Raw genomic sequence first — 19,279 nt, 5'->3', positions numbered from 1 at the left:
GAGGGAGTCTGCGCAGCACTGCCTTCGCGAGGCTCTTTGACGACTGGGGCGTTCAACCCAGGCAAGCCAGAGAGCAGTACGTTGCCCTTGCTATGAATGTGAAGAGCTTTCTCCAGGGGCCTGTTTAGGCTAAGGTTCCTCAGAAGCCAGGAGCCGCCGTTCCGGCACGGAGAGAAGTCATCCTGCGAAACTGGCGAACGATCTCCTATCCCGTGTGCCCCCAGGAGCTTCGCAGAGTTAAGGCACTCCGTGGTGGAGTATGGCCTCATGGAAACCACTGCACACCCAAGTCCCCCGACGTGAAACACTGGAACTTACCTTGAGGCCTGAGGTCACCTTTCGTTCGGCCGGAGCTGAACCTGCGGTGCCGTGGGAGGAGTTCCTAGAAAGGGATTGCCAGCACGGTTTTCGCTTTGGGAGAACACGCAGCCTCGGCCCACAACGACAATCCTGCCGTGCAGAGACGTCGGGCCGCCAGTGCTGTTCAGGCAGCTTTGAAGCCAAGCGCAAGGCGCCTCCAAACGGGGAGAAAGCGTACTCTCCCCTCCGCCTCCCACGTTCAAGCTGAATGACGCAGCATGTTTCTCGGAAGGCTCTGCCGAGCTATCTAGTACAAGGGAGAGAGTGCCTGCCTCTGCTGAGAAAGGTTTTGACGTGGGGATTGCTGGACGTGAGGAAGAGCGTTCCCCAGGCCGTGCAAAGTTGAGGCCTTGGTGATTCTGGATGGTCCCAAGGGTCCAGCATTGTCCCTGGGAAAGCTGTCCTTTTCCCTCTTTTTCCGGCTGGAAGTACACCTCTGGCATCCGGCTGCCGGTCGGCGACGTCCTGGGGGAGACGCCCTGGTTTCACTTGTGGCGCACACTGGTGTTTCTCAGAAGAGCCCAAATTCCTCCCTGCGGGTGGGTGGGGGGCTTGGCACACCAGCATGGAATGTAAGGCTGTTTAGAACTGCGTACCTTGAGGCCGTGTGAAGGCCGCACGAACGAGAGCTTTCGAGCGAACAGGGCAGCGCTTCGCCATCACCGTTGCACGTTCACGGAGCTTAGTCAAACGAACGCATTTCCTTCCTGGGGCTCAAACACGGCCGAGGAGTTGGAAGGCATACAGTGAGTGCCCTTTGACAGTTGTTACAACGAACGTGAGTGCACAGTGTCTCGTGAAATACCTTCCACGGTTGAAGCATTCCGTTAAGGCTTGCCCCTCCGCTCCCTCGGGCACTCCGAGGTGTTACTAACGGGGGAAACCTGGACTTTTGCTTGAGGCCGGGGTGGGGCGGGGGGACTCACAATTCTCCTGCCGGCGAGCTCCAGAGCGCTCCTGCTGAAGCTCCCAGCAAGGAACGGAGAGCAGCAGGCCTCGCACGAGTCAACCCAGACTTCTTCTGTCACGAGTCAACTCAGACCTCTTATGTGAGGCCTTCCGGCAGCAAAGAGAAGGTGCGCGTGAGGAGTGTGCCTCAGGCAGCTTAGGACCCGCCACCGTCTCGTCTACCACGGAGGGGAATCAGGTTTGGCCAGGGTCGCCCAGCTTCACACCTGAGCTCCTACAGGTATCCTCAGTGCTTTCTGATTACCTCAAGGAAACACAACGGGAGGAACAGGGCCCTTCCGTGGAGGCCCTTTGGGGCACAGGGACCTCTGCGTGGGATCTACTGGGTAAGTATGGCGGTACCTTAGGTAGGCCTCAGTGACCAAGGCTCTCTGGCTCACGCCTAGCTGTGTAAAGAAGTGTGGCAAACGTACGTACTGCTCCTCAGGCTGGGCCCACGGCCTAGCTTTCGCTTCTGTGAGAGTGCTGTCCCGAGTCTCTTCCCGGAGCCAGTCGTCAGCGCGGTGTCTTTTGGCACTGCAGTTCTCTTTCAGTCAAGGAGGCCGTGCGACTGGCAGAGGGAGTCTGCGCAGCACTGCCTTCGCGAGGCTCTTTGACGACTGGGGCGTTCAACCCAGGCAAGCCAGAGAGCAGTACGTTGCCCTTGCTATGAATGTGAAGAGCTTTCTCCAGGGGCCTGTTTAGGCTAAGGTTCCTCAGAAGCCAGGAGCCGCCGTTCCGGCACGGAGAGAAGTCATCCTGCGAAACTGGCGAACGATCTCCTATCCCGTGTGCCCCCAGGAGCTTCGCAGAGTTAAGGCACTCCGTGGTGGAGTATGGCCTCATGGAAACCACTGCACACCCAAGTCCCCCGACGTGAAACACTGGAACTTACCTTGAGGCCTGAGGTCACCTTTCGTTCGGCCGGAGCTGAACCTGCGGTGCCGTGGGAGGAGTTCCTAGAAAGGGATTGCCAGCACGGTTTTCGCTTTGGGAGAACACGCAGCCTCGGCCCACAACGACAATCCTGCCGTGCAGAGACGTCGGGCCGCCAGTGCTGTTCAGGCAGCTTTGAAGCCAAGCGCAAGGCGCCTCCAAACGGGGAGAAAGCGTACTCTCCCCTCCGCCTCCCACGTTCAAGCTGAATGACGCAGCATGTTTCTCGGAAGGCTCTGCCGAGCTATCTAGTACAAGGGAGAGAGTGCCTGCCTCTGCTGAGAAAGGTTTTGACGTGGGGATTGCTGGACGTGAGGAAGAGCGTTCCCCAGGCCGTGCAAAGTTGAGGCCTTGGTGATTCTGGATGGTCCCAAGGGTCCAGCATTGTCCCTGGGAAAGCTGTCCTTTTCCCTCTTTTTCCGGCTGGAAGTACACCTCTGGCATCCGGCTGCCGGTCGGCGACGTCCTGGGGGAGACGCCCTGGTTTCACTTGTGGCGCACACTGGTGTTTCTCAGAAGAGCCCAAATTCCTCCCTGCGGGTGGGTGGGGGGCTTGGCACACCAGCATGGAATGTAAGGCTGTTTAGAACTGCGTACCTTGAGGCCGTGTGAAGGCCGCACGAACGAGAGCTTTCGAGCGAACAGGGCAGCGCTTCGCCATCACCGTTGCACGTTCACGGAGCTTAGTCAAACGAACGCATTTCCTTCCTGGGGCTCAAACACGGCCGAGGAGTTGGAAGGCATACAGTGAGTGCCCTTTGACAGTTGTTACAACGAACGTGAGTGCACAGTGTCTCGTGAAATACCTTCCACGGTTGAAGCATTCCGTTAAGGCTTGCCCCTCCGCTCCCTCGGGCACTCCGAGGTGTTACTAACGGGGGAAACCTGGACTTTTGCTTGAGGCCGGGGTGGGGCGGCGGGACTCACAATTCTCCTGCCGGCGAGCTCCAGAGCGCTCCTGCTGAAGCTCCCAGCAAGGAACGGAGAGCAGCAGGCCTCGCACGAGTCAACCCAGACTTCTTCTGTCACGAGTCAACTCAGACCTCTTATGTGAGGCCTTCCGGCAGCAAAGAGAAGGTGCGCGCGAGGAGTGTGCCTCAGGCAGCTTAGGACCCGCCACCGTCTCGTCTACCACGGAGGGGAATCAGGTTTGGCCAGGGTCGCCCAGCTTCATACCTGAGCTCCTACAGGTATCCTCAGTGCTTTCTGATTACCTCAAGGAAACACAACGGGAGGAACAGGGCCCTTCCGTGGAGGCCCTTTGGGGCACAGGGACCTCTGCGTGGGATCTACTGGGTAAGTATGGCGGTACCTTAGGTAGGCCTCAGTGACCAAGGCTCTCTGGCTCACGCCTAGCTGTGTAAAGAAGTGTGGCAAACGTACGTACTGCTCCTCAGGCTGGGCCCACGGCCTAGCTTTCGCTTCTGTGAGAGTGCTGTCCCGAGTCTCTTCCCGGAGCCAGTCGTCAGCGCGGTGTCTTTTGGCACTGCAGTTCTCTTTCAGTCAAGGAGGCCGTGCGACTGGCAGAGGGAGTCTGCGCAGCACTGCCTTCGCGAGGCTCTTTGACGACTGGGGCGTTCAACCCAGGCAAGCCAGAGAGCAGTACGTTGCCCTTGCTATGAATGTGAAGAGCTTTCTCCAGGGGCCTGTTTAGGCTAAGGTTCCTCAGAAGCCAGGAGCCGCCGTTCCGGCACGGAGAGAAGTCATCCTGCGAAACTGGCGAACGATCTCCTATCCCGTGTGCCCCCAGGCGCTTCGCAGAGTTAAGGCACTCCGTGGTGGAGTATGGTCTCATGGAAACCACTGCACACCCAAGTCCCCCGACGTGAAACACTGGAACTTACCTTGAGGCCTGAGGTCACCTTTCGTTCGGCCGGAGCTGAACCTGCGGTGCCGTGGGAGGAGTTCCTAGAAAGGGATTGCCAGCACGGTTTTCGCTTTGGGAGAACACGCAGCCTCGGCCCACAACGACAATCCTGCCGTGCAGAGACGTCGGGCCGCCAGTGCTGTTCAGGCAGCTTTGAAGCCAAGCGCAAGGCGCCTCCAAACGGGGAGAAAGCGTACTCTCCCCTCCGCCTCCCACGTTCAAGCTGAATGACGCAGCATGTTTCTCGGAAGGCTCTGCCGAGCTATCTAGTACAAGGGAGAGAGTGCCTGCCTCTGCTGAGAAAGGTTTTGACGTGGGGATTGCTGGACGTGAGGAAGAGCGTTCCCCAGGCCGTGCAAAGTTGAGGCCTTGGTGATTCTGGATGGTCCCAAGGGTCCAGCATTGTCCCTGGGAAAGCTGTCCTTTTCCCTCTTTTTCCGGCTGGAAGTACACCTCTGGCATCCGGCTGCCGGTCGGCGACGTCCTGGGGGAGACGCCCTGGTTTCACTTGTGGCGCACACTGGTGTTTCTCAGAAGAGCCCAAATTCCTCCCTGCGGGTGGGTGGGGGGCTTGGCACACCAGCATGGAATGTAAGGCTGTTTAGAACTGCGTACCTTGAGGCCGTGTGAAGGCCGCACGAACGAGAGCTTTCGAGCGAACAGGGCAGCGCTTCGCCATCACCGTTGCACGTTCACGGAGCTTAGTCAAACGAACGCATTTCCTTCCTGGGGCTCAAACACGGCCGAGGAGTTGGAAGGCATACAGTGAGTGCCCTTTGACAGTTGTTACAACGAACGTGAGTGCACAGTGTCTCGTGAAATACCTTCCACGGTTGAAGCATTCCGTTAAGGCTTGCCCCTCCGCTCCCTCGGGCACTCCGAGGTGTTACTAACGGGGGAAACCTGGACTTTTGCTTGAGGCCGGGGTGGGGCGGGGGGACTCACAATTCTCCTGCCGGCGAGCTCCAGAGCGCTCCTGCTGAAGCTCCCAGCAAGGAACGGAGAGCAGCAGGCCTCGCACGAGTCAACCCAGACTTCTTCTGTCACGAGTCAACTCAGACCTCTTATGTGAGGCCTTCCGGCAGCAAAGAGAAGGTGCGCGCGAGGAGTGTGCCTCAGGCAGCTTAGGACCCGCCACCGTCTCGTCTACCACGGAGGGGAATCAGGTTTGGCCAGGGTCGCCCAGCTTCATACCTGAGCTCCTACAGGTATCCTCAGTGCTTTCTGATTACCTCAAGGAAACACAACGGGAGGAACAGGGCCCTTCCGTGGAGGCCCTTTGGGGCACAGGGACCTCTGCGTGGGATCTACTGGGTAAGTATGGCGGTACCTTAGGTAGGCCTCAGTGACCAAGGCTCTCTGGCTCACGCCTAGCTGTGTAAAGAAGTGTGGCAAACGTACGTACTGCTCCTCAGGCTGGGCCCACGGCCTAGCTTTCGCTTCTGTGAGAGTGCTGTCCCGAGTCTCTTCCCGGAGCCAGTCGTCAGCGCGGTGTCTTTTGGCACTGCAGTTCTCTTTCAGTCAAGGAGGCCGTGCGACTGGCAGAGGGAGTCTGCGCAGCACTGCCTTCGCGAGGCTCTTTGACGACTGGGGCGTTCAACCCAGGCAAGCCAGAGAGCAGTACGTTGCCCTTGCTATGAATGTGAAGAGCTTTCTCCAGGGGCCTGTTTAGGCTAAGGTTCCTCAGAAGCCAGGAGCCGCCGTTCCGGCACGGAGAGAAGTCATCCTGCGAAACTGGCGAACGATCTCCTATCCCGTGTGCCCCCAGGAGCTTCGCAGAGTTAAGGCACTCCGTGGTGGAGTATGGCCTCATGGAAACCACTGCACACCCAAGTCCCCCGACGTGAAACACTGGAACTTACCTTGAGGCCTGAGGTCACCTTTCGTTCGGCCGGAGCTGAACCTGCGGTGCCGTGGGAGGAGTTCCTAGAAAGGGATTGCCAGCACGGTTTTCGCTTTGGGAGAACACGCAGCCTCGGCCCACAACGACAATCCTGCCGTGCAGAGACGTCGGGCCGCCAGTGCTGTTCAGGCAGCTTTGAAGCCAAGCGCAAGGCGCCTCCAAACGGGGAGAAAGCGTACTCTCCCCTCCGCCTCCCACGTTCAAGCTGAATGACGCAGCATGTTTCTCGGAAGGCTCTGCCGAGCTATCTAGTACAAGGGAGAGAGTGCCTGCCTCTGCTGAGAAAGGTTTTGACGTGGGGATTGCTGGACGTGAGGAAGAGCGTTCCCCAGGCCGTGCAAAGTTGAGGCCTTGGTGATTCTGGATGGTCCCAAGGGTCCAGCATTGTCCCTGGGAAAGCTGTCCTTTTCCCTCTTTTTCCGGCTGGAAGTACACCTCTGGCATCCGGCTGCCGGTCGGCGACGTCCTGGGGGAGACGCCCTGGTTTCACTTGTGGCGCACACTGGTGTTTCTCAGAAGAGCCCAAATTCCTCCCTGCGGGTGGGTGGGGGGCTTGGCACACCAGCATGGAATGTAAGGCTGTTTAGAACTGCGTACCTTGAGGCCGTGTGAAGGCCGCACGAACGAGAGCTTTCGAGCGAACAGGGCAGCGCTTCGCCATCACCGTTGCACGTTCACGGAGCTTAGTCAAACGAACGCATTTCCTTCCTGGGGCTCAAACACGGCCGAGGAGTTGGAAGGCATACAGTGAGTGCCCTTTGACAGTTGTTACAACGAACGTGAGTGCACAGTGTCTCGTGAAATACCTTCCACGGTTGAAGCATTCCGTTAAGGCTTGCCCCTCCGCTCCCTCGGGCACTCCGAGGTGTTACTAACGGGGGAAACCTGGACTTTTGCTTGAGGCCGGGGTGGGGCGGGGGGACTCACAATTCTCCTGCCGGCGAGCTCCAGAGCGCTCCTGCTGAAGCTCCCAGCAAGGAACGGAGAGCAGCAGGCCTCGCACGAGTCAACCCAGACTTCTTCTGTCACGAGTCAACTCAGACCTCTTATGTGAGGCCTTCCGGCAGCAAAGAGAAGGTGCGCGCGAGGAGTGTGCTTCAGGCAGCTTAGGACCCGCCACCGTCTCGTCTACCACGGAGGGGAATCAGGTTTGGCCAGGGTCGCCCAGCTTCACACCTGAGCTCCTACAGGTATCCTCAGTGCTTTCTGATTACCTCAAGGAAACACAACGGGAGGAACAGGGCCCTTCCGTGGAGGCCCTTTGGGGCACAGGGACCTCTGCGTGGGATCTACTGGGTAAGTATGGCGGTACCTTAGGTAGGCCTCAGTGACCAAGGCTCTCTGGCTCACGCCTTTCTGTGTAAAGAAGTGTGGCAAACGTACGTACTGCTCCTCAGGCTGGGCCCACGGCCTAGCTTTCGCTTCTGTGAGAGTGCTGTCCCGAGTCTCTTCCCGGAGCCAGTCGTCAGCGCGGTGTCTTTTGGCACTGCAGTTCTCTTTCAGTCAAGGAGGCCGTGCGACTGGCAGAGGGAGTCTGCGCAGCACTGCCTTCGCGAGGCTCTTTGACGACTGGGGCGTTCAACCCAGGCAAGCCAGAGAGCAGTACGTTGCCCTTGCTATGAATGTGAAGAGCTTTCTCCAGGGGCCTGTTTAGGCTAAGGTTCCTCAGAAGCCAGGAGCCGCCGTTCCGGCACGGAGAGAAGTCATCCTGCGAAACTGGCGAACGATCTCCTATCCCGTGTGCCCCCAGGAGCTTCGCAGAGTTAAGGCACTCGTGGTGGAGTATGGCCTCATGGAAACCACTGCACACCCAAGTCCCCCGACGTGAAACACTGGAACTTACCTTGAGGCCTGAGGTCACCTTTCTTTCGGCCGGAGCTGAACCTGCGGTGCCGTGGGAGGAGTTCCTAGAAAGGGATTGCCAGCACGGTTTTCGCTTTGGGAGAACACGCAGCCTCGGCCCACAACGACAATCCTGCCGTGCAGAGACGTCGGGCCGCCAGTGCTGTTCAGGCAGCTTTGAAGCCAAGCGCAAGGCGCCTCCAAACGGGGAGAAAGCGTACTCTCCCCTCCGCCTCCCACGTTCAAGCTGAATGACGCAGCATGTTTCTCGGAAGGCTCTGCCGAGCTATCTAGTACAAGGGAGAGAGTGCCTGCCTCTGCTGAGAAAGGTTTTGACGTGGGGATTGCTGGACGTGAGGAAGAGCGTTCCCCAGGCCGTGCAAAGTTGAGGCCTTGGTGATTCTGGATGGTCCCAAGGGTCCAGCATTGTCCCTGGGAAAGCTGTCCTTTTCCCTCTTTTTCCGGCTGGAAGTACACCTCTGGCATCCGGCTGCCGGTCGGCGACGTCCTGGGGGAGACGCCCTGGTTTCACTTGTGGCGCACACTGGTGTTTCTCAGAAGAGCCCAAATTCCTCCCTGCGGGTGGGTGGGGGGCTTGGCACACCAGCATGGAATGTAAGGCTGTTTAGAACTGCGTACCTTGAGGCCGTGTGAAGGCCGCACGAACGAGAGCTTTCGAGCGAACAGGGCAGCGCTTCGCCATCACCGTTGCACGTTCACGGAGCTTAGTCAAACGAACGCATTTCCTTCCTGGGGCTCAAACACGGCCGAGGAGTTGGAAGGCATACAGTGAGTGCCCTTTGACAGTTGTTACAACGAACGTGAGTGCACAGTGTCTCGTGAAATACCTTCCACGGTTGAAGCATTCCGTTAAGGCTTGCCCCTCCGCTCCCTCGGGCACTCCGAGGTGTTACTAACGGGGGAAACCTGGACTTTTGCTTGAGGCCGGGGTGGGGCGGGGGGACTCACAATTCTCCTGCCGGCGAGCTCCAGAGCGCTCCTGCTGAAGCTCCCAGCAAGGAACGGAGAGCAGCAGGCCTCGCACGAGTCAACCCAGACTTCTTCTGTCACGAGTCAACTCAGACCTCTTATGTGAGGCCTTCCGGCAGCAAAGAGAAGGTGCGCGCGAGGAGTGTGCTTCAGGCAGCTTAGGACCCGCCACCGTCTCGTCTACCACGGAGGGGAATCAGGTTTGGCCAGGGTCGCCCAGCTTCATACCTGAGCTCCTACAGGTATCCTCAGTGCTTTCTGATTACCTCAAGGAAACACAACGGGAGGAACAGGGCCCTTCCGTGGAGGCCCTTTGGGGCACAGGGACCTCTGCGTGGGATCTACTGGGTAAGTATGGTGGTACCTTAGGTAGGCCTCAGTGACCAAGGCTCTCTGGCTCACGCCTAGCTGTGTAAAGAAGTGTGGCAAACGTACGTACTGCTCCTCAGGCTGGGCCCACGGCCTAGCTTTCGCTTCTGTGAGAGTGCTGTCCCGAGTCTCTTCCCGGAGCCAGTCGTCAGCGCGGTGTCTTTTGGCACTGCAGTTCTCTTTCAGTCAAGGAGGCCGTGCGACTGGCAGAGGGAGTCTGCGCAGCACTGCCTTCGCGAGGCTCTTTGACGACTGGGGCGTTCAACCCAGGCAAGCCAGAGAGCAGTACGTTGCCCTTGCTATGAATGTGAAGAGCTTTCTCCAGGGGCCTGTTTAGGCTAAGGTTCCTCAGAAGCCAGGAGCCGCCGTTCCGGCACGGAGAGAAGTCATCCTGCGAAACTGGCGAACGATCTCCTATCCCGTGTGCCCCCAGGAGCTTCGCAGAGTTAAGGCACTCGTGGTGGAGTATGGCCTCATGGAAACCACTGCACACCCAAGTCCCCCGACGTGAAACACTGGAACTTACCTTGAGGCCTGAGGTCACCTTTCTTTCGGCCGGAGCTGAACCTGCGGTGCCGTGGGAGGAGTTCCTAGAAAGGGATTGCCAGCACGGTTTTCGCTTTGGGAGAACACGCAGCCTCGGCCCACAACGACAATCCTGCCGTGCAGAGACGTCGGGCCGCCAGTGCTGTTCAGGCAGCTTTGAAGCCAAGCGCAAGGCGCCTCCAAACGGGGAGAAAGCGTACTCTCCCCTCCGCCTCCCACGTTCAAGCTGAATGACGCAGCATGTTTCTCGGAAGGCTCTGCCGAGCTATCTAGTACAAGGGAGAGAGTGCCTGCCTCTGCTGAGAAAGGTTTTGACGTGGGGATTGCTGGACGTGAGGAAGAGCGTTCCCCAGGCCGTGCAAAGTTGAGGCCTTGGTGATTCTGGATGGTCCCAAGGGTCCAGCATTGTCCCTGGGAAAGCTGTCCTTTTCCCTCTTTTTCCGGCTGGAAGTACACCTCTGGCATCCGGCTGCCGGTCGGCGACGTCCTGGGGGAGACGCCCTGGTTTCACTTGTGGCGCACACTGGTGTTTCTCAGAAGAGCCCAAATTCCTCCCTGCGGGTGGGTGGGGGGCTTGGCACACCAGCATGGAATGTAAGGCTGTTTAGAACTGCGTACCTTGAGGCCGTGTGAAGGCCGCACGAACGAGAGCTTTCGAGCGAACAGAGCAGCGCTTCGCCATCACCGTTGCACGTTCACGGAGCTTAGTCAAACGAACGCATTTCCTTCCTGGGGCTCAAACACGGCCGAGGAGTTGCAAGGCATACAGTGAGTGCCCTTTGACAGTTGTTACAACGAACGTGAGTGCACAGTGTCTCGTGAAATACCTTCCACGGTTGAAGCATTCCGTTAAGGCTTGCCCCTCCGCTCCCTCGGGCACTCCGAGGTGTTACTAACGGGGGAAACCTGGACTTTTGCTTGAGGCCGGGGTGGGGCGGGGGGACTCACAATTCTCCTGCCGGCGAGCTCCAGAGCGCTCCTGCTGAAGCTCCCAGCAAGGAACGGAGAGCAGCAGGCCTCGCACGAGTCAACCCAGACTTCTTCTGTCACGAGTCAACTCAGACCTCTTATGTGAGGCCTTCCGGCAGCAAAGAGAAGGTGCGCGCGAGGAGTGTGCCTCAGGCAGCTTAGGACCCGCCACCGTCTCGTCTACCACGGAGGGGAATCAGGTTTGGCCAGGGTCGCCCAGCTTCATACCTGAGCTCCTACAGGTATCCTCAGTGCTTTCTGATTACCTCAAGGAAACACAACGGGAGGAACAGGGCCCTTCCGTGGAGGCCCTTTGGGGCACAGGGACCTCTGCGTGGGATCTACTGGGTAAGTATGGCGGTACCTTAGGTAGGCCTCAGTGACCAAGGCTCTCTGGCTCACGCCTAGCTGTGTAAAGAAGTGTGGCAAACGTACGTACTGCTCCTCAGGCTGGGCCCACGGCCTAGCTTTCGCTTCTGTGAGAGTGCTGTCCCGAGTCTCTTCCCGGAGCCAGTCGTCAGCGCGGTGTCTTTTGGCACTGCAGTTCTCTTTCAGTCAAGGAGGCCGTGCGACTGGCAGAGGGAGTCTGCGCAGCACTGCCTTCGCGAGGCTCTTTGACGACTGGGGCGTTCAACCCAGGCAAGCCAGAGAGCAGTACGTTGCCCTTGCTATGAATGTGAAGAGCTTTCTCCAGGGGCCTGTTTAGGCTAAGGTTCCTCAGAAGCCAGGAGCCGCCGTTCCGGCACGGAGAGAAGTCATCCTGCGAAACTGGCGAACCATCTCCTATCCCGTGTGCCCCCAGGAGCTTCGCAGAGTTAAGGCACTCCGTGGTGGAGTATGGCCTCATGGAAACCACTGCACACCCAAGTCCCCCGACGTGAAACACTGGAACTTACCTTGAGGCCTGAGGTCACCTTTCTTTCGGCCGGAGCTGAACCTGTGGTGCCGTGGGAGGAGTTCCTAGAAAGGGATTGCCAGCACGGTTTTCGCTTTGGGAGAACACGCAGCCTCGGCCCACAACGACAATCCTGCCGTGCAGAGACGTCGGGCCGCTAGTGCTGTTCAGGCAGCTTTGAAGCCAGGCGCAAGGCGCCTCCAAACGGGGAGAAAGCGTACTCTCCCCTCCGCGTCCCACGTTCAAGCTGAATGACGCAGCATGTTTCTCGGAAGGCTCTGCCGAGCTATCTAGTACAAGGGAGAGAGTGCCTGCCTCTGCTGAGAAAGGTTTTGACGTGGGGATTGCTGGACGTGAGGAAGAGCGTTCCCCAGGCCGTGCAAAGTTGAGGCCTTGGTGATTCTGGATGGTCCCAAGGGTCCAGCATTGTCCCTGGGAAAGCTGTCCTTTTCCCTCTTTTTCCGGCTGGAAGTACACCTCTGGCATCCGGCTGCCGGTCGGCGACGTCCTGGGGGAGACGCCCTGGTTTCACTTGTGGCGCACACTGGTGTTTCTCAGAAGAGCCCAAATTCCTCCCTGCGGGTGGGTGGGGGGCTTGGCACACCAGCATGGAATGTAAGGCTGTTTAGAACTGCGTACCTTGAGGCCGTGTGAAGGCCGCACGAACGAGAGCTTTCGAGCGAACAGGGCAGCGCTTCGCCATCACCGTTGCACGTTCACGGAGCTTAGTCAAACGAACGCATTTCCTTCCTGGGGCTCAAACACGGCCGAGGAGTTGGAAGGCATACAGTGAGTGCCCTTTGACAGTTGTTACAACGAACGTGAGTGCACAGTGTCTCGTGAAATACCTTCCACGGTTGAAGCATTCCGTTAAGGCTTGCCCCTCCGCTCCCTCGGGCACTCCGAGGTGTTACTAACGGGGGAAACCTGGACTTTTGCTTGAGGCCGGGGTGGGGCGGGGGGACTCACAATTCTCCTGCCGGCGAGCTCCAGAGCGCTCCTGCTGAAGCTCCCAGCAAGGAACGGAGAGCAGCAGGCCTCGCACGAGTCAACCCAGACTTCTTCTGTCACGAGTCAACTCAGACCTCTTATGTGAGGCCTTCCGGCAGCAAAGAGAAGGTGCGCGCGAGGAGTGTGCCTCAGGCAGCTTAGGACCCGCCACCGTCTCGTCTACCACGGAGGGGAATCAGGTTTGGCCAGGGTCGCCCAGCTTCATACCTGAGCTCCTACAGGTATCCTCAGTGCTTTCTGATTACCTCAAGGAAACACAACGGGAGGAACAGGGCCCTTCCGTGGAGGTCCTTTGGGGCACAGGGACCTCCGCGTGGGATCTACTGGGTAAGTATGGCGGTACCTTAGGTAGGCCTCAGTGACCAAGGCTCTCTGGCTCACGCCTTTCTGTGTAAAGAAGTGTGGCAAACGTACGTACTGCTCCTCAGGCTGGGCCCACGGCCTAGCTTTCGCTTCTGTGAGAGTGCTGTCCCGAGTCTCTTCCCGGAGCCAGTCGTCAGCGCGGTGTCTTTTGGCACTGCAGTTCTCTTTCAGTCAAGGAGGCCGTGCGACTGGCAGAGGGAGTCTGCGCAGCACTGCCTTCGCGAGGCTCTTTGACGACTGGGGCGTTCAACCCAGGCAAGCCAGAGAGCAGTACGTTGCCCTTGCTATGAATGTGAAGAGCTTTCTCCAGGGGCCTGTTTAGGCTAAGGTTCCTCAGAAGCCAGGAGCCGCCGTTGCGGCACGGAGAGAAGTCATCCTGCGAAACTGGCGAACGATCTCCTATCCCGTGTGCCCCCAGGAGCTTCGCAGAGTTAAGGCACTCCGTGGTGGAGTATGGCCTCATGGAAACCACTGCACACCCAAGTCCCCCGACGTGAAACACTGGAACTTACCTTGAGGCCTGAGGTCACCTTTCTTTCGGCCGGAGCTGAACCTGTGGTGCCGTGGGAGGAGTTCCTAGAAAGGGATTGCCAGCACGGTTTTCGCTTTGGGAGAACACGCAGCCTCGGCCCACAACGACAATCCTGCCGTGCAGAGACGTCGGGCCGCTAGTGCTGTTCAGGCAGCTTTGAAGCCAGGCGCAAGGCGCCTCCAAACGGGGAGAAAGCGTACTCTCCCCTCCGCGTCCCACGTTCAAGCTGAATGACGCAGCATGTTTCTCGGAAGGCTCTGCCGAGCTATCTAGTACAAGGGAGAGAGTGCCTGCCTCTGCTGAGAAAGGTTTTGACGTGGGGATTGCTGGACGTGAGGAAGAGCGTTCCCCAGGCCGTGCAAAGTTGAGGCCTTGGTGATTCTGGATGGTCCCAAGGGTCCAGCATTGTCCCTGGGAAAGCTGTCCTTTTCCCTCTTTTTCCGGCTGGAAGTACACCTCTGGCATCCGGCTGCCGGTCGGCGACATCCTGGGGGAGACGCCCTGGTTTCACTTGTGGCGCACACTGGTGTTTCTCAGAAGAGCCCAAATTCCTCCCTGCGGGTGGGTGGGGGGCTTGGCACACCAGCATGGAATGTAAGGCTGTTTAGAACTGCGTACCTTGAGGCCGTGTGAAGGCCGCACGAACGAGAGCTTTCGAGCGAACAGGGCAGCGCTTCGCCATCACCGTTGCACGTTCACGGAGCTTAGTCAAACGAACGCATTTCCTTCCTGGGGCTCAAACACGGCCGAGGAGTTGGAAGGCATACAGTGAGTGCCCTTTGACAGTTGTTACAACGAACGTGAGTGCACAGTGTCTCGTGAAATACCTTCCACGGTTGAAGCATTCCGTTAAGGCTTGCCCCTCCGCTCCCTCGGGCACTCCGAGGTGTTACTAACGGGGGAAACCTGGACTTTTGCTTGAGGCCGGGGTGGGGCGGGGGGACTCACAATTCTCCTGCCGGCGAGCTCCAGAGCGCTCCTGCTGAAGCTCCCAGCAAGGAACGGAGAGCAGCAGGCCTCGCACGAGTCAACCCGGACTTCTTCTGTCACGAGTCAACTCAGACCTCTTATGTGAGGCCTTCCGGCAGCAAAGAGAAGGTGCGCGCGAGGAGTGTGCCTCAGGCAGCTTAGGACCCGCCACCTTCTCGTCTACCACGGAGGGGAATCAGGTTTGGCCAGGGTCGCCCAGCTTCATACCTGAGCTCCTACAGGTATCCTCAGTGCTTTCTGATTACCTCAAGGAAACACAACGGGAGGAACAGGGCCCTTCCGTGGAGGCCCTTTGGGGCACAGGGACCTCCGTGTGGGATCTACTGGGTAAGTATGGCGGTACCTTAGGTAGGCCTCAGTGACCAAGGCTCTCTGGCTCACGCCTAGCTGTGTAAAGAAGTGTGGCAAACGTACGTACTGCTCCTCAGGCTGGGCCCACGGCCTAGCTTTCGCTTCTGTGAGAGTGCTGTCCCGAGTCTCTTCCCGGAGCCAGTCGTCAGCGCGGTGTCTTTTGGCACTGCAGTTCTCTTTCAGTCAAGGAGGCCGTGCGACTGGCAGAGGGAGTCTGCGCAGCACTGCCTTCGCGAGGCTCTTTGACGACTGGGGCGTTCAACCCAGGCAAGCCAGAGAGCAGTACGTTGCCCTTGCTATGAATGTGAAGAGCTTTCTCCAGGGGCCTGTTTAGGCTAAGGTTCCTCAGAAGCCAGGAGCCGCCGTTGCGGCACGGAGAGAAGTCATCCTGCGAAATTGGCGAACCATCTCCTATCCCGTGTGCCCCCAGGAGCTTCGCAGAGTTAAGGCACTCCGTGGTGGAGTATGGCCTCATGGAAACCACTGCACACCCAAGTCCCCCGACGTGAAACACTGGAACTTACCTTGAGGCCTGAGGTCACCTTTCGTTCGGCCGGAGCTGAACCTGTGGTGCCGTGGGAGGAGTTCCTAGAAAGGGATTGCCAGCACGGTTTTCGCTTTGGGAGAACACGCAGCCTCGGCCCACAACGACAATCCTGCCGTGCAGAGACGTCGGGCCGCTAGTGCTGTTCAGGCAGCTTTGAAGCCAAGCGCAAGGCGCCTCCAAACGGGGAGAAAGCGTACTCTCCCCTCCGCGTCCCACGTTCAAGCTGAATGACGCAGCATGTTTCTCGGAAGGCTCTGCCGAGCTATCTAGTACAAGGGAGAGAGTGCCTGCCTCTGCTGAGAAAGGTTTTGACGTGGGGATTGCTGGACGTGAGGAAGAGCGTTCCCCAGGCCGTGCAAAGTTGAGGCCTTGGTGATTCTGGATGGTCCCAAGGGTCCAGCATTGTCCCTGGGAAAGCTGTCCTTTTCCCTCTTTTTCCGGCTGGAAGTACACCTCTGGCATCCGGCTGCCGGTCGGCGACGTCCTGGGGGAGACGCCCTGGTTTCACTTGTGGCGCACACTGGTGTTTCTCAGAAGAGCCCAAATTCCTCCCTGCGGGTGGGTGGGGGGCTTGGCACACCAGCATGGAATGTAAGGCTGTTTAGAACTGCGTACCTTGAGGCCGTGTGAAGGCCGCACGAACGAGAGCTTTCGAGCGAACAGGGCAGCGCTTCGCCATCACCGTTGCACGTTCACGGAGCTTAGTCAAACGAACGCATTTCCTTCCTGGGGCTCAAACACGGCCGAGGAGTTGGAAGGCATACAGTGAGTGCCCTTTGACAGTTGTTACAACGAACGTGAGTGCACAGTGTCTCGTGAAATACCTTCCACGGTTGAAGCATTCCGTTAAGGCTTGCCCCTCCGCTCCCTCGGGCACTCCGAGGTGTTACTAACGGGGGAAACCTGGACTTTTGCTTGAGGCCGGGGTGGGGCGGGGGGACTCACAATTCTCCTGCCGGCGAGCTCCAGAGCGCTCCTGCTGAAGCTCCCAGCAAGGAACGGAGAGCAGCAGGCCTCGCACGAGTCAACCCAGACTTCTTCTGTCACGAGTCAACTCAGACCTCTTATGTGAGGCCTTCCGGCAGCAAAGAGAAGGTGCGCGCGAGGAGTGTGCCTCAGGCAGCTTAGGACCCGCCACCGTCTCGTCTACCACGGAGGGGAATCAGGTTTGGCCAGGGTCGCCCAGCTTCATACCTGAGCTCCTACAGGTATCCTCAGTGCTTTCTGATTACCTCAAGGAAACACAACGGGAGGAACAGGGCCCTTCCGTGGAGGTCCTTTGGGGCACAGGGACCTCTGCGTGGGATCTACTGGGTAAGTATGGCGGTACCTTAGGTAGGCCTCAGTGACCAAGGCTCTCTGGCTCACGCCTAGCTGTGTAAAGAAGTGTGGCAAACGTACGTACTGCTCCTCAGGCTGGGCCCACGGCCTAGCTTTCGCTTCTGTGAGAGTGCTGTCCCGAGTCTCTTCCCGGAGCCAGTCGTCAGCGCGGTGTCTTTTGGCACTGCAGTTCTCTTTCAGTCAAGGAGGCCGTGCGACTGGCAGAGGGAGTCAGCGCAGCACTGCCTTCGCGAGGCTCTTTGACGACTGGGGCGTTCAACCCAGGCAAGCCAGAGAGCAGTACGTTGCCCTTGCTATGAATGTGAAGAGCTTTCTCCAGGGGCCTGTTTAGGCTAAGGTTCCTCAGAAGCCAGGAGCCGCCGTTGCGGCACGGAGAGAAGTCATCCTGCGAAATTGGCGAACGATCTCCTATCCCGTGTGCCCCCAGGAGCTTCGCAGAGTTAAGGCACTCCGTGGTGGAGTATGGCCTCATGGAAACCACTGCACACCCAAGTCCCCCGACGTGAAACACTGGAACTTACCTTGAGGCCTGAGGTCACCTTTCGTTCGGCCGGAGCTGAACCTGCGGTGCCGTGGGAGGAGTTCCTAGAAAGGGATTGCCAGCACGGTTTTCGCTTTGGGAGAACACGCAGCCTCGGCCCACAACGACAATCCTGCCGTGCAGAGACGTCGGGCCGCTAGTGCTGTTCAGGCAGCTTTGAAGCCAGGCGCAAGGCGCCTCCAAACGGGGAGAAAGCGTACTCTCCCCTCCGCGTCCCACGTTCAAGCTGAATGACGCAGCATGTTTCTCGGAAGGCTCTGCCGAGCTATCTAGTACAAGGGAGAGAGTGCCTGCCTCTGCTGAGAAAGGTTTTGACGTGGGGATTGCTGGACGTGAGGAAGAGCGTTCCCCAGGCCGTGCAAAGTTGAGGCCTTGGTGATTCTGGATGGTCCCAAGGGTCCAGCATTGTCCCTGGGAAAGCTGTCCTTTTCCCTCTTTTTCCGGCTGGAAGTACACCTCTGGCATCCGGCTGCCGGTCGGCGACGTCCTGGGGGAGACGCCCTGGTTTCACTTGTGGCGCACACTGGTGTTTCTCAGAAGAGCCCAAATTCCTCCCTGCGGGTGGGTGGGGGGCTTGGCACACCAGCATGGAATGTAAGGCTGTTTAGAACTGCGTACCTTGAGGCCGTGTGAAGGCCGCACGAACGAGAGCTTTCGAGCGAACAGGGCAGCGCTTCGCCATCACCGTTGCACGTTCACGGAGCTTAGTCAAACGAACGCATTTCCTTCCTGGGGCTCAAACACGGCCGAGGAGTTGGAAGGCATACAGTGAGTGCCCTTTGACAGTTGTTACAACGAACGTGAGTGCACAGTGTCTCGTGAAATACCTTCCACGGTTGAAGCATTCCGTTAAGGCTTGCCCCTCCGCTCCCTCGGGCACTCCGAGGTGTTACTAACGGGGGAAACCTGGACTTTTGCTTGAGGCCGGGGTGGGGCGGGGGGACTCACAATTCTCCTGCCGGCGAGCTCCAGAGCGCTCCTGCTGAAGCTCCCAGCAAGGAACGGAGAGCAGCAGGCCTCGCACGAGTCAACCCAGACTTCTTCTGTCACGAGTCAACTCAGACCTCTTATGTGAGGCCTTCCGGCAGCAAAGAGAAGGTGCGCGCGAGGAGTGTGCCTCAGGCAGCTTAGGACCCGCCACCGTCTCGTCTACCACGGAGGGGAATCAGATTTGGCCACGGTCGCCCAGCTTCATACCTGAGCTCCTACAGGTATCCTCAGTGCTTTCTGATTACCTCAAGGAAACACAACGGGAGGAACAGGGCCCTTCCGTGGAGGCCCTTTGGGGCACAGGGACCTCTGCGTGGGATCTACTGGGTAAGTATGGCGGTACCTTAGGTAGGCCTCAGTGACCAAGGCTCTCTGGCTCACGCCTAGCTGTGTAAAGAAGTGTGGCAAACGTACGTACTGCTCCTCAGGCTGGGCCCACGGCCTAGCTTTCGCTTCTGTGAGAGTGCTGTCCCGAGTCTCTTCCCGGAGCCAGTCGTCAGCGCGGTGTCTTTTGGCACTGCAGTTCTCTTTCAGTCAAGGAGGCCGTGCGACTGGCAGAGGGAGTCTGCGCAGCACTGCCTTCACGAGGCTCTTTGACGACTGGGGCGTTCAACCCAGGCAAGCCAGAGAGCAGTACGTTGCCCTTGCTATGAATGTGAAGAGCTTTCTCCAGGGGCCTGTTTAGGCTAAGGTTCCTCAGAAGCCAGGAGCCGCCGTTCCGGCACGGAGAGAAGTCATCCTGCGAAACTGGCGAACCATCTCCTATCCCGTGTGCCCCCAGGAGCTTCGCAGAGTTAAGGCACTCCGTGGTGGAGTATGGCCTCATGGAAACCACTGCACACCCAAGTCCCCCGACGTGAAACACTGGAACTTACCTTGAGGCCTGAGGTCACCTTTCGTTCGGCCGGAGCTGAACCTGTGGTGCCGTGGGAGGAGTTCCTAGAAAGGGATTGCCAGCACGGTTTTCGCTTTGGGAGAACACGCAGCC

The sequence above is a fragment of the Delphinus delphis genome, unplaced genomic scaffold (assembly GCF_949987515.2).
Source record: "Delphinus delphis unplaced genomic scaffold, mDelDel1.2 scaffold_122, whole genome shotgun sequence".
Classification (NCBI taxonomy): domain Eukaryota; kingdom Metazoa; phylum Chordata; class Mammalia; order Artiodactyla; family Delphinidae; genus Delphinus; species Delphinus delphis.
Note: the sequence above shows the minus strand (reverse complement) of the source record.